The 15,374-nt window shown below is 32.8% G+C and overlaps 1 protein-coding gene and 1 long non-coding RNA gene across 14 annotated transcripts in view; one reads left to right on the forward strand and one right to left on the reverse strand.

Annotated features, from left to right (window-relative positions):
- The window catches only part of sick (sickie), a 520,404-nt gene that overhangs the window by 25,572 nt on the left and 479,458 nt on the right, over positions 1–15,374 (reverse strand). The gene's annotated exons all lie outside the window — the stretch shown is intronic.
- LOC116427745 (uncharacterized) overlaps positions 1–15,374 on the forward strand; it is a 32,366-nt gene that overhangs the window by 5,530 nt on the left and 11,462 nt on the right. The window contains exon 2 of the long non-coding RNA XR_004235149.1: positions 4,844–4,924. This is a non-coding gene — a long non-coding RNA (uncharacterized LOC116427745). The remainder of the gene's footprint in view (positions 1–4,843; positions 4,925–15,374) is intronic.

Below are 15,374 nucleotides of genomic sequence, written 5' to 3' on the forward strand. Positions count from 1 at the left end.
ATGTCATCTTCATTGATGAAAAGAGATTTAATTTGGATGGGCCGGATGGCTGGTCTTATCACTTTCACGATTTGAGGAAAAAGTGAGGTTGTTGAAATAAGGCGACATGTAGGTGGAGGAGCCATTACGTTATGGACAGGAATTGGATATCGTGGTAATCCCAACATAAGGTTTATCGATCAAAAAATGAATAGTGCCACTTATATGAAACTTATACATGAAGAAATTGAAACGTATGCTGTCCTCATTGCTGGTGGAAAATTCATTTTTCAATAGGACAATGCAGCTGTCCATACAGCAGAAATCGTTAAAGACTATTTTTTAAAGAAATAACATAAATGTTTTACAATGGCCGTCAAGATCTCCGAATCTATATAGGAAGCCGGATCTATATATCGCGGAATGTATATAGGCATGGGAGACAATTTAATTCGGTAAATGAGTTAAAAATAGTGATAGGGCAAAAATGGAGAATAACATCCAAAAAATTTATAAAATCTTTGTATAAATCTTTACCTAAATGTATGTTAGAAGTCACTGAAAAGAAGGGAAAGTGGACACATTATTAGTTACAGATTAACATAAGATTTTTGTAATGTATTAAAGTTTTTATATAAATTACTAAACCTGTCCTGTCCATTTGTCATACATGTTTTTCACATAAACCGATAAAGTAGAAAGAAATGAGTGTAAACAGCGGCTGACTTTTTCATAAGTTACTGAAGAAACGATATTCTTTGCGTTAGTGCATATACAATTTTTGTATATTGCATGGAACTTATAAAACACCAAAAATCTGGGGGTGTCATATCATTTCGTCGCGGAGTATATAAAGGACACTTCTTCTTCGCTTTTCCTTACAAGGGAAGTTATCAAACTCGGAAATTCAGAAAATTGTGAAATTTTGTGTGTAAGTAGGGTAAGTCAAGTCTATCTAATACACTGAAGTTTTTGTTCGTGCCGAATTTCACTTTAAAGGGGTGAAACCACCCCCTGAAAAAGATTTCACATTGTTCTTGAAACCGGTGTCGTCATTATGGCGACATGTTTTTTTCTGAGTACTGTGTTATTTTACAATCGAAAGGTACTGTATTTATTATTCTTTACAGAACTTATGTTCAACAAAACACATTAATTTCAGCAAATTTTTAATATCCATACATTTATTATAAACCACCTATAAAAAAATAACTTTGAAAGTATATATATACACACATATTTGCTTCGACTAGTTGGCACTGTCACCAGAAAAATGTGCCAATCGTAACGGGTTAAAACATTTGCATCAACCCAATAATGATCAGAATTTCCAGAAACGCATTAAAAACTGTACGAATTATTGTATTGGCAAGTCCTCTTGCAGTTTTATCAACGACAATGCATGATCCGATACTTTCGATGGGCCCCGTGAATTAATTTGATACGTATATCCGCGTAACGAGTAACAACCTGAGAACCTTCCACCGGTCACATTCATCGGCGGAAGAACAGATTGAACAATCCCAATCGTGACAATGGCGTCGTTCTAAAGCGCGTCTCCGTCCGTGAGGCGTCCTCCTGCGCTGAAGTAGTTATTCAAATGACCACTCTTATCGAATTCTTGGCGAATTCTTGGTGAACGCGAAGGACCCACGCAGGTTATCCGCGGCATATCCGCTCGGTGCTTCCGCGCGTTCGCATAAAAACACAAACGGTGAAAAAAAGGAAAAGAAAAAGGTCGCGGGGATCGTACTTTCCTTTCCGTACGAGTGGCTCGCCGGTAATACGAGACCAGATAACACACGATGTGAACGTAGCATAATCTTCCAAGCGTTACGACCCAGGCAAACTGGGCTAACAGTTCCCAGGCCGCAAAGAAGTGATTCTCCGTCACGAAACAGTATACCTCGGTACACACATAAGTGCATACGGGAGCATGTATCGGCACATGTGTAAAGAAGACTCAGCCGAAGGAGCGCTCGATTCTTTCGTCGAGCTCGTTCCTCGAATCTGTCGAACATGTCCTTGCCAGTGGACGATCTTCAGCTTTTATCTTTCTGTTTTTCTTCCTCCGCAGTAATTGAAACAGGCAAATTGACCTCTTGCCGAGTAATGATCAGCGAGACTGGCAGTGAAGATTTCTACCTCGATTGAATACCAATCAATATTATTCCTTACATGAAGATCGAAGTAAATGTTATTTTGCTGTTATTAATGTTTTACTTCCAAAGTAAATATGCAATTGAATAGAAGATTCCTTTGTGTTCTTACATAATAGTAATAGTCAAATTTTGATGAACTTAGTCGTGAATAAAATTGTGTGGTAAGAGAATCGTTTGAATCACGTGTCTAAGTTCAGATTGATTTGGACTCTTGTCGATTTCTTACAATATATACTTTGGTACACATTTGTAGTCACAGTATTGTCAGTTTATTGTATTTATACACTATTATGTTAATTCGAAGCAGTTTTTAGGAAATAAAATATTCTTAGCATAACTTCATTATGGAAGTAGTTATAACAGATAATGTTTAAATAACAGACATTTGGACGGTATAATATGGAGTTAAAACTTCATTTTTATAGGTAGGTGTACATCGAACAAACTTTAGTGAGTAGCTATATTCGGTAACAGGCGGAAGAAAATGTAGGAAGTGATTTTTTATAAGAATATAAATTGAAAATCAACGATAAAAGAATTGCGGTTTCGATTTCGTTTGTAACTCATTAACAAGTAAACTAACAATTCGTTTAATAATAGTGCGCGTGAGACAGATCAGTGCGAGTAAGGATATTGACGGAGAGCTGACTTATGCGACCTTATTAGTGGATTTGTAGTTGTTAGTAACTGGAAGATAAAATTAAAACTGCAGTTTCTTATTTTCGATTTTTATGTTATATTATCCTAAATCATTCCTTGAAGTTTTTACATATTACTGAATGACTCTTTATCATTTACGTTGTAATTTTCGAAGTGTTAATTCGTAGTCGCCAGATAAATTTGTAAAATTTTCTTTTCTCTATTCAATTCGGAACAAACCAGTAATTTTCAAATTGTTTTTCGTGCAAAAACAAAAATGTTTAATTATTTTACTATTATATCATTTTATATGTATAATATATCTTCCTTGCTTTACCTCCCAAATTATTTTACTAAAATTTTCTGGAAGAAAGTTCTTAGTTCTTTCGTTCTACTTTAACAATTTTCTATGGGTTAGATACCGTACAAAAGCGTACTGAGTTATTAAGGGTTAATAAACATATGGGATGTCCTACCACTTTAATGAGTAAACCGAGAGGAAAGAGTCGATAACTTCGAAAAACTATTTTAGCAGATAATAATCGCGACATGGAGCGTGCCAGAGTCTATTAAGCGGGGAGTACTGCAAAAATACCAACCTCGAATTTAAAACTGCATGCTTTTGTTAAATATATGAATATTAAATTTGCCGAATTCCTTAAATAAATATATTAAACATATGTTTATTATCTTGAATAAAATTAAATACTTACGTTAAACAAAATTACTAATTTAATTATTACAAACAAATTTCAGTTATTTAAAATTATCTTTTTATATTATAATATATCATTTAATGAAATTTGTTTATTTTAAAATAAATTATAACAGTCTACTACATGTACCACGACTACATTCGATTTCTATTTATTTAGCTCACGAGAGTGTTAAATGCCCAGTTAATTCGATATTTTCTAAGAGGCGAAGAGAATTGTTTACACGAAATAGTCGAGAGCAGACATAAAAGAATACGCGAAATTATATTGTATATACGCCTCTGATCGTATTAAGACAATCATTCGTCCCACAGGAATGAAGGCTTTTAAATTACACGGAATAACAATAATTATGGCGAAACATCAAACGAAAAAACCAGGTTAAAAATTCGAGAGTATTAAAGTAATAATATTATTCGAGCCAGATAATTTTATCTTCTGACCGAACGTTTCAGAACTCGACATACGATCCCGAGTTTTATTTGTGTCCGTTGAAATTTATATAACTATTGCTCCGGAATTAATTATATCTGCGAATAGTTTTCCATGTTTCCGTGGAACCGCAATCGTATCGTAAATTTCAATTACAACGAATGTGCAACATCTTTTTTTCTTCGCCTCTTAGAAAGCCACGTAAGTTGTTCAATTCTTTTCATCATCGGAATATTATTTTCACTTCCTCTGTTCGAAGCAAGAAACAAGATAGTTTCAGAATTTACCCAATGCCGCATATTAAACGCTTGTCTATATGTTCTATTAACCTCTGGGTATTATAATCCTCTTACAAGCTTTTCGCGATTCCATTTCGACTTTCTCCGGCCGTGCTAACGCGTTTAGCGCTTAGTGCGCCTGAGAGATTGCTTCTCTGACGGACCAGGCTACATTTAAATGATTCGATCGACTGGACCGCTGAAAAATCCTGTGCCGCGACGTTATTTTCAAAGATATTTATTAACGTGAAAGCCAACGAAGGACAGTCGTTCAGTAAAGTTCCATTGTATACCTTTGTGAAACGTTACATCGGCGATATGTACTGTTCATATAATAATTCACGAATGTTTCTAATAAATACATGATTTGTTTCAAAATCTCCCAAACTGAAATGAAACTCACCAAACTGTTCATATTGTAATTATCGCTTTATAAATTGATTACTTAACACTAAAACTACCCTACCCGTCAAAATGTTTTGATTAGTGTGTTTGAATTAGTATATTTATAGATATTAAATATGACCCATTTGATTTCTGTGTACACGGACAAAAACGGTGAAAAAAAGGAAAAAATATATATTTCATATTTCAGAAAGGTGCAAGAGTTAAACCAGATTCTAAACTGCTGTTACAGGGAGGAAACGATGTGAAGGAACTATGCAAAAATGAATGGAAACATATTTACTACATGCATTTACTATATTATACCTATACAGTAAGTACGAAGAAACAAATGAGTATTTATTATAGCCTACTCTTCGAATAAATATACGCCATAAAGGGTAACTTCTTAATAGGTGCTAAATTATAGAGATATTACTATCTGCATAATTTGAAGAACGATACAAATTATAACTTCCACCTGATCACTTTAAGATCTCGAAAAAGTATTGGAATGTAGCAGGGCATGTAATTTCATAAATCATTATGTCACATTGAGGGGTGAATAGAACGTTGTTAATAATAAATCTACTTTGAAAAGAAACTTTCAAATAAAAACAGAACTGAACAGAATCTGATTGCCTTTCATATGAAAAGTTCCAATAAAATTCTAAGAGATAAAGTGAAACAAGCTTCAGGTATTTTCAATAAACATTCAACGATAAGTGCTTCTTTTAAGCAGGTTATAAATTATCTTAGATAAATTTTTCATTATCATTTTAGTTTATGAATGAAAAGAACAACTGTGAAAGTATTTCTCAAGTCAAGATATAAAAAAGAATTTATAATGGTAACAAGAAAATAAAGATTATAAATAATCTTTAGTGCCTTTCCGACTCGTTTCAATTTAATACAAATCTGAATGGAGCAGATACATCTCAATTGAATTTCCGTTTTAAGGCTAGCATGTAGAAATGTAAACGTGAATAAATATGCGCGTGCAGTTACGGCTTCTATGAAATACAAGATACTATACTTGTCCCAGTTAAAGTCTAAAATTTTATTATTAGAAGATATAGGCTCCTAAATCTCACGATGTTGTATTATTATGTATCCCCTTGACTATCCGCTTCTCCATTCCGCTCCTTTCTGAATATTTATGTTATGTTATGTTTCCTTTAACGATCCGACCGTTACCAGTCTACGGAAAAATTTACAATGACAACGGAGAGTATCTTCGTTTAGTGCAAGTCAATGTGTATTAGCGAGACACGTTTGTACAGGGATTGACAAGTAGGTCGAATGTGAAATGGATCTGGACAACGAGAGGTTCGATTTTTTTTCGTATAAAAATCTTGAATTTAGAATACACATTTTCGATGTGAATAATTGTAGCTGCAATTTTAACGTGTATAGGGTGAACTAATGGGAGTGAGATCATCTTCGTTTACACTTGTAGATATACGAAAGAAATTGTTTAAAGCCCTAGTAAACACTCAAGATCATGTTTAACCCCTTACTGTATAATAAAGTCGAAGACCCGCGGTGAAGATTTTGGTTTTGCTCAATAAAAATCAATGTTATTCATCGCATGTAAGTTGAAGTAAAAAACTGTTTTTCTACTAATAATATTTTACTTTCAAAGTAATTACGTATTTACTTCGAATGAACAAAAAATTCCTGCGTTCTCTCAAATTATTAACAGTAAACTCAATTTGACGAATGTACCGTGAATAAAATAATACAACGAAAGGACACGAAACTTTAATATCAAGTATATTTATTTTCTATCGTTTCCGAATTGCTTGAAAACAATCCCGATAAGAAATTCCATATCGACTCAAAATATTTAATAACATAACTAGTAGGTAGATAATAGCGTGACATGAGTATTGCGACACGAAATCATTAATAAATATTTCGAATACAATTTGCCTCTGTTATGGCAGAAGGAATATACCTACTATTATATAGAACGCTAAAAATTGTCGTGGCAATGGACGTGTCAATATTTGCAAAATTCAGTATCCGGAAACGTTGAACTCGTGTACCACGCAATCCACGTATTGCTCAAACTGTGAAAAAGTACACACCTTTTCCGTTTACTTTCCAACGTAGGTGCCCGTAATTCCCATATAGGTAGGGTAACAACACGTTTTCGTCAAAGCGTTTCATCGGGTTTTAAAAGTTCTCCGTAGCGAGACGTGCGCTAAGCCTTTTTTCTGATCACCATTACACGCCGCGAACCCATAGAAGTTTACTTATTCAACTGTGCCGGGGTTTAACGCGATCACACGCGTGCGATGCATATTCACTGACGCCATGAATTTTTCCCTGCACGCGTGACCTTTCCTGCCGGCCTTTGTCTATGTGGTATATCGCCTACAAACGCGAGCGTGTTTTATTATGTGGGAAAATGGCCGGATTAATTGAACGATAAAGTAGACTTGGATTGAATGCGCTATAAAATATAGTTGACAGTATAATTTCCATTGATATTTAGGTCCTTACCTAATTTTCAGGCACGATCATTTTAATCGAATCGGGAATATTTTGTATGGTTTGCAGTGTTGCAGGGTATTAAATGTTTTTCTTAAACAATATTAGTGTAATAGTTCATAAACAATTGCCTTTTTTAATGCGTTAAATTTAATTTAAATGTTTATTGATATCAGATATCTGGCTGTAAATATTTGTTTACAATTTATTAAATGTTGAAACTTATAAAATATGTTTTTTTCCTTAAATTACGGACTTTTCTATTGTTTCTGTAGATATATCACTTTCATTAAATATCAATTAAAATTACGTGTATATTACGTGTATATGTATATAATTAGAAAACTCAATTTCATATGATATTTGTTAGCGAGAGAAGATCAAGAAACTGCTGCAAAGTAATCGACTTTGCTTATAAACGTACATGAACGATTAAGCGACTAATTATTTTCTAATTTTCATTGATTATATCTTCTTTCTCCTAACGGTAATTAAAGGCTCAACGCTAGAATAGCTGCACCTCAAAGTGTTCACTTTAATTCTAGACATTATTTTTAATTTGCGGTTTGTAACCTTTGCCACAACGCTATTGTTGTTTTCCTTTTCGCTTTCACTAATCTCAATTTGAAATAATACATTTCAAATCAATCTCAAGAGAGATTCTGAAGACTGTATCATGCGGGCGCCATCAATAATTGTCAGAAATAAAATGGATACGTCTCTTTAACAAAATTTGAAGAAATCATTTAGGTCAACGATGAAATTATTATTTACAAGAATAATATAATAATTACAAATTTATTTATCAGTTTTTTATACCAGCTATTACTTTATAAAGTAGCAATAAATCTTTTTGTAAACTGTCAATTAAATTAATTTGTTTCATAAATCAATATTTAAAACATCGTCGAATAAAAACATTTACATAGATACAATAGAAGCATTATGAAAATAATAATTTGAGAAATCATTACTAGCTGTTTTCATCGTAAATGTAGCATTTTATGTTTTCTATAGTATGTGTGGCAAACAGAGCATCATGAAATTGATTTAGAAAGCCCATCTTCGTAAACCGTCGAGGCAACATATTAACGTAGTTTCATCGTTATTTAAAGGCCAGACTCAAGTAGCAACACTTGAAGTCATCATAAACTATATCCATCAAAACTTATAAAAGAAACTACATCTGGTGTTCCTCGTATATACCTTCAATCTTGATCTTCAGTTATCTGACTTAGTTAATTTATACTGTATGACATAGTACACGTGATCCATTTCAAAAGTAACTCAATTACAATGAATTTTCTATGTAGTAATATTTTTAGACACTTCCATCAGATACAGATTAGAAATATCGATTAGATTACGGTAAAAATTTAAATTTTTGGAAGTGTTTTGCAAAGAAGTAAATTGTATGTGAACAATAAGGTATCATTAATAGGTTAATAAATCTTTGACAATTCCAGTTTTTATCAAATAATTAATGAAAATTTATAATTACACGACAATAGTAGATTAACTATACGTAGTAGGTTCTCTTGTTTATTACTTAGTATTTATTATATATTTATTATCTATTATTATAAATAAATTTTGTTTCTCTTTTTTAAATATACATTGATCCAAGGCGCTTTGTAAACAATATTAATCCGTTATATATTTTAAATCCCAAAGAAACTTTGCAATCGTTATTCTGTTAAAATTTGCTTTCAATTACGTTTTACCGGAAACAGGAAAAATGAAATTATCTATATAAAGTATTCATTAACTCGGTAATAACCAAGTTATTATACATCGAACAAATTTGAGATTATATTTAACCGTTAAAAATCGTCATGGGTGAAATTTAATACGACATGATTTTCGTTTTAATATTATTATAAAACGAAGAACTAACAACTGTTACCATCAGCTTTTAGACAAAATAGTATTCTATCAAAGTTATTTGCTTTCATTGATGTCCAAAATAAAGAAAAATGTACCAGAATACACAATGATAGTTTGTAGCTTTAACGAAATAATTCCAAGCTACAAAGCGAAGGATCATATATTATACAACCCATTATCCACATTGTTAATTCCTCTGACGTCTAATGTGTTCAGCTGGCATTTGAATATTTTATTCGAAGTATCTTGATGATGCTGCTCCTCGAAAATCGAACAGTAGGAGAATACATATTTCCACGCTAAACGTGTATGCTTACACACGATAACCGAACGAAAACGTCTAATTGACCCACGAAGCAATAAATCTTCGTTCTGCGGAGAAGTTAAGGACATTTACAACAGTATCCGCTGTCCGACGTGCCCTAAACGAGTGGAACGGCTTATATACCACAAATCCCAGCGACAGTTTTAAGCGTTTCCGACTTTCCCTCGCACCACGCGGTGGGGAACTGTTCGACCTGCAGGCAGATGAGAAAACATGGATCTGACCCTGAAGGGTGGACTGGTTTCAGCTACCTGCGGGCGACAGTTTACTCAAGCGTTTGCCGCTAGTTTTTACCAAAAAGATATCTCATCGAAGATGCGACGACAAAAGATGAGAGTTGGTAAACATCAGAGGAGTAGAAATTTGTAACATATACTATTGTTGTCTATTTTGTTTTGTCTTGTTGTAATTACAAGGGTTGCAGTTCTTTTGTGTTAATATCGTTTTATGATCCAGTAAAATTATTTTTGGAAAACCTTTCAGTGAATTTTGTATTTTGTAAGTTACTTTAACGTTTGTATTTTTGACGTTTCTATAATTCTACAAAGTAATGATATACTATGAAAGGAGTGTTCACAATTTTTTACAGTTTATGTTACTTTAGTTTATAATAATAAGAAATTAAGAGAAAGAGAAGTACTGTTTCAATAAGTTTTGTGTGCGATTTTAAAATTCGGTGTTATAACACATTTCAAAAGGTTCTATTTCCTTTTTTTATTTTAAAAACCAATCTGGACTCTACTAACAGATAAAATATGCTACACAATGTTGGAAAAGAATCTCTTTTTCTCTCACAATAAAGGGTTAATGTGTATAATGCATTGTGAATAAAATACACAAATCTCTTGAAACTACTTTTTGTATTTTGTTTTACTCGATAATGAACATTAAATTCATAAGGCGAAATTAGAACTCAAATGCAAAATAAGATTTCCAAGTAGTCCAAATAAATGATAAATTTAATTGGAATTATCAGAGATTCGGATTTATATCAGCGAATTTAATTGTATCATAAATAGCCACATACGCAATTTTCTCGTACAAGAGTAAATCCCCGAACTTGTAAAACAAATTAAACGAAATACTAAAATTAGAACTGTGTTTCTCATTCGGTCGAGCATGTTTTCATGATCTTCGTCGAAGTAAACAAGAAGTACAAGACAAAAGGAAATAAACATTGAAAAAGTGGACGAAAGGTCGTTTCCCGAAGAAGAAGTTGAAGTGCCCGAGAAAATGCACTCCGCGGTAGAGTTACAAGTGGAAGCAAAGAGGTTTCGAGTGTACGTGGATAATTGAATAGGTTGTTTTAACAGGAGCTCCTTGCTCGAGACAACTCTCGGTGTGGTGGCTCGGCTGCCTACTAAAAGATTTATTTATACAACCTACGACCAGCTGCAATTAATTGCTGTTAACTTTTGCCGCGGGAGTAACCTTATTTAACGTGTACAAGAAATGACTTGTTGCAGAGTAATAAATTCTGCGGACTGCGTTTAACTTGTTTAAGATGTAACGATAATGTTAATTCCGTTTAACGACGTCTTGTCAGTAATCGGCGATGAATCAAGGAACTTAATTACCTGAACAACCATTTTTGTTCATTTCTGTAATATAACTGTATACGGATGAGAGTTCGATTCCGCTTCAAGATTTTTTCTGTTTGATGCTTTGACAGTTTGAAGTGAGAGCGAAATGGATGTGAATGCACTGAAATTGAGATAAAAGAATGCATATTGATTTTATTTCATATAACTCGTTACGTATGCGAAAAGGGTTTTATTGAACAGGTGGGAATTTGTAAAAAAATTGGAAAATTAAATTATTATCTTTTTAATGGTACATGGAAAACGTTGTATGAATATATTTGTATTTGCTTCTCGGTTAATGTAATAGAAAAAGTTCAAAAACTTATAGTTCATACAATATGCAACTGGAATGTGTTTTATATATTAAAATATACAAACCTACATGTTTTATCGTATTTGTACTAGCTACATCTCTTGGAGTTCTTTTATTCTTCTTTAATTCCTTGTCTCATAACAAGGCTTGTGGTGACGATTTTTTCAACACGATTTAACAAACACAAATATTGTTCAATTCGCTCGAGTTCAAAGTAATTAGTATTATTCTGTAATCAATTATTATACTTAAGAGCAAGCATAGACATAGAATATGCCTATAATTTTTTTCTTTACCCAATAAATTATTAGTGACAAAGTAATCATATTGAACAAAGTAAAGGTAATAAAACTCATTGAATGTTAAACAAAAAAGTTCTACATTAAAGATTTGAATATTCTTTTCAACTTTATCAACAGACTTAATGTATAACGGTACCTACTTAAAACATACAAAAGACACAATAAAACAGTAATTTCAGCAGTCAGTAATAATTGTCAGCTACGAAAAATATTCCAAATGAGTAGTTTTGTATCATTTGCGACTATATCGTGTCACGACTTGTACACTTACGCGTAGTTTTAAGGTGTGCGCTGGAGAGTTAACTAACATCCTTATACATTGTTCAGGGAATTAGTACACGCGTTATGTATACTGTCATCTGCCAGTTATACCTTTGCGAATTGAAAATAACAAGTGCAAAGACTTATGAACACAAGACCTTCCACTTGGAGCAGAACCTTGAATATTTCAAGTCCGATCAAACGTACATCAAGCTTTTCTAGGGACTATCTACAAAATACATTGTTTCAATGGTATGTACAATGATATTAATTTATATTTATTCATTGTACAGTTATCCAAACCATGCTTAAATTTTATATATTTATGTTGAATATCTCGATTAAATTTTCTTAATTTTGTATTCCGTATTTCTTTAATTTAAAAAATGTGTTTATTTTTTACGTTTGCAGTGAACTGTTCACCATAATAACAGCTGTAAAACTTACATCGTTTTAAATATATAAATGTTCGAAGCATTTCCAAATAAATTATCACAATCTTCGAGCATTAAGTATTTAATATACAATGTAAATTCACTAGAACAGTCTGTGGAAAGAATGTTAAACGTATATCACTCGTACGGAACGTTATCAATTTTTTAAATCAGTAGCAGAAACTGGTATTTCAGTTTATTCAATATTATAGAGATACAAACTGTACAGTCTGCTTAAAGATTTTCCTTCTGTTTTAGTTATCATCGCACAACATTGCTCGGAATAGTTACTAAAATTCTGCTGTCAATACTTGTTCAATACGATTTGAGAAAGAAATCTGACCGGTCAGTGTACTGGGAAGAAAAATATTTGAACAGATTAAGTGGAAAAAAAAATAGAAACATGTGCAAGCAGGACCGTATCGCTGTTGTAGATTCGATTATCGTTTAGATGAAATAGGACTGTGGACTAGATGTTTTCTTAGGACGGCTACCCGCGGTAAAAATATGGAATTCTCTTTCCCGAGGAAAATTTAAGAACGGTCAGCTACCGGGCGGGGCAACGTTGTTCGAGGCGTTGATTTACTGCTTGCACCCCCGTATAAGGGATGTTAATATTTATTTGATCAAGTAAGACACTCACGAATAGAATTCTCGAAACGAAAGTCACGGTTGGGAGAGTGAACGGTGACGTGAATTTTAATTTTCCGCCGACAAAATGATTTTTCACTAACGTAGCTGACAAGATGGACCTTTTATGGCCAGGCCTTGACTTTTATTGTGAGTTCTGTAAAAATCTATGATTTATATATGATTTCTAATTTAATATAGAAATGATACTTTCGTCAAATTTTCACATTCTTTTGTAATAAAAATTCAAAGTTGTGGTGAAAAGTCATGAAGGAATAAGATTTTTCATAGGGCATCAGAGGCTTATATTGCTACCGGAGAGTTAATCACTACAATTACGGGTCTTTAATAGTTTACTGAAATAATAATCAAATTCGTTTGAATATTATTCCTAAAGTACCGTTACCTCCGTTTTAAGATTCAAGGTTCTCGGCATGTTCTTCGATCATAGTAGTTCGTATTGGATTATACGATAATCGCTCGTGTTTGTAAAATTTATTACTACAAACCAGTTGCTTGCGACAATTACGGAACCGATAAGATATTTAAGAAAACATAGATTAGAAGTTTAAATAGCTCGCGCACGTATGCAGCAGTTGGTCACGACTAATCGCTTTTGTACTCAAAAATTCTTATCAGAAACGATTGCAGCACCTTTAAACATTCTTACGAGATAAAGAAACGAAATGTTGGCTGTTCTTTCTGAATCTTCACTTCTAAGGAAGCGTCAAAAGAGAAAATAATTTTTAAAGCATTTTTAATTTTTATTTTTAACTGGTGATCTGGAATAGACTAATTATAAAAAATAAACGATGAAAAATGTCTGTATATAATTAAAATCTGCTATAAGAATATATAATAATAAAAATAATGTATATTTTCGATCAGATAAATTCTTTGACAGGATACTTCGTGAAATAAGTAAAATAGACGATTAAAGGGTGCAAATTTGAAATATTATTGTACAGCAGAAATAAAGCAAAAATTTGTCAACGGTAACGTGACATCAGTAATATTCAATAGAATAAACGATAGTTCGTAATAAATAAATAAATAAATAAATAAATAAATAAATAAATAAATAAATAAATACATAAATAAATAAATAAATACATAAATAAATACATAAATAAATAAATAAATACATAAATAAATAAATAAATAAATAAATAATAAAATAAACGTTAGTTTAAATTTGAATTGTTGAGGAACAGGTTTTAAAGCGGGAAAAGGGCATGGTTCACTGGAGGATTGTGTTTAAAGAGGATACTGAAGAGGTTCGGAGTACGAGCACATAATTATTCAATCGGGACCACGAGTGGCATCGTCGACCTACGCTTTATTACATATCGTCTTTTTAATGGTTCAATGGTATGCGCTCGGTTTAATTTCGTTTGACGGCTCCACCCGTGACGTCTTATTATCGAATTTATTGTTGAAGTGCCTCCACCTACCCGCAGCAGTTTAACCAGTGACATAAGGTGAAATAAATCACGTAAACCGTCTTGACGACCGAGAGTGGCCGCGTTCGAGTTTATCCATTAGTTTTTTCTTTCCATCATTCGCAAACGTCGTATGATTTTCCTTTTAAACGAAAGATTTCTTTAAAACGATTATTATCTGTCAAACGATCATTATTGTTTTATTATTCTTATAGGAAATCGCCCGAATAAAACTCAAAGAATACATACACACTATTTAATCTCTACGAACCTACAGCAATATGCAAACCTGTATATAAAAAGTGTTTTGTTTCTTAACTGCTATCGATGAGTGATACATGATATTCCATTAATAAGTTTAAAGAAGAATGAAACAAATTCAAACTTTTCAAATGTGAAGCTTATGAAATTGAAAGAAATTAAAAAATTATCTCACGCGTTGCGCATAATTTATTACAATGCATACAGAGTTATCTAAATATATTACCATGCAAATAGGATCATGTAAGCAAACATCTCGGGTATTTATTAGTGTGTGAGAAAACCGTCTGAAACCTAGTGAACTGTTGTTTCGTACGCTCATAAATATCAAAGGTATTTAGGAGATTTCATTTTTGTGGCATTTAACGAACGCCCGTTAAAAATGGTGAAAATCATGAATCCGACTACTTTCACGAATCTCTGCGTGGATACGATCGCAATTAAAATAATTTCCGACGAGCAGAGTGCTTTTGCGGAGAGAACGGTGTACCGTTCAGATGTAAAGATGCAATCATGCAACGTTGGTTTTTAGTCGCGCGATCCTTATAATTCATCAAAGACGTTCCTATAATTAGCAAACCTGAAGATCCATGCAGACGCGTGAAAGGCGCGAAGAAAGATTAATGAACCTGATCGAATGGGCCTAAGTGGCGTTGCGAATCGAATAAATCTCATGGGGCACACTGTATTACCTGTACGTAAAAAGTGTTCTTAAGCTCGTGAAATGCGAAGATAATAAAAAGCAATTAAATCTTTCTCCTGAAAATAAGGAGGCGTTACCGTTGTCTGCTGCATTGACTAATCCTTATAAATACTTACACACTAATTTCCTTGAGAATATTGTTTC

This window comes from Nomia melanderi, chromosome 11 (genome assembly GCF_051020985.1).
Source record: "Nomia melanderi isolate GNS246 chromosome 11, iyNomMela1, whole genome shotgun sequence".
In the NCBI taxonomy this organism is placed as follows: domain Eukaryota; kingdom Metazoa; phylum Arthropoda; class Insecta; order Hymenoptera; family Halictidae; genus Nomia; species Nomia melanderi.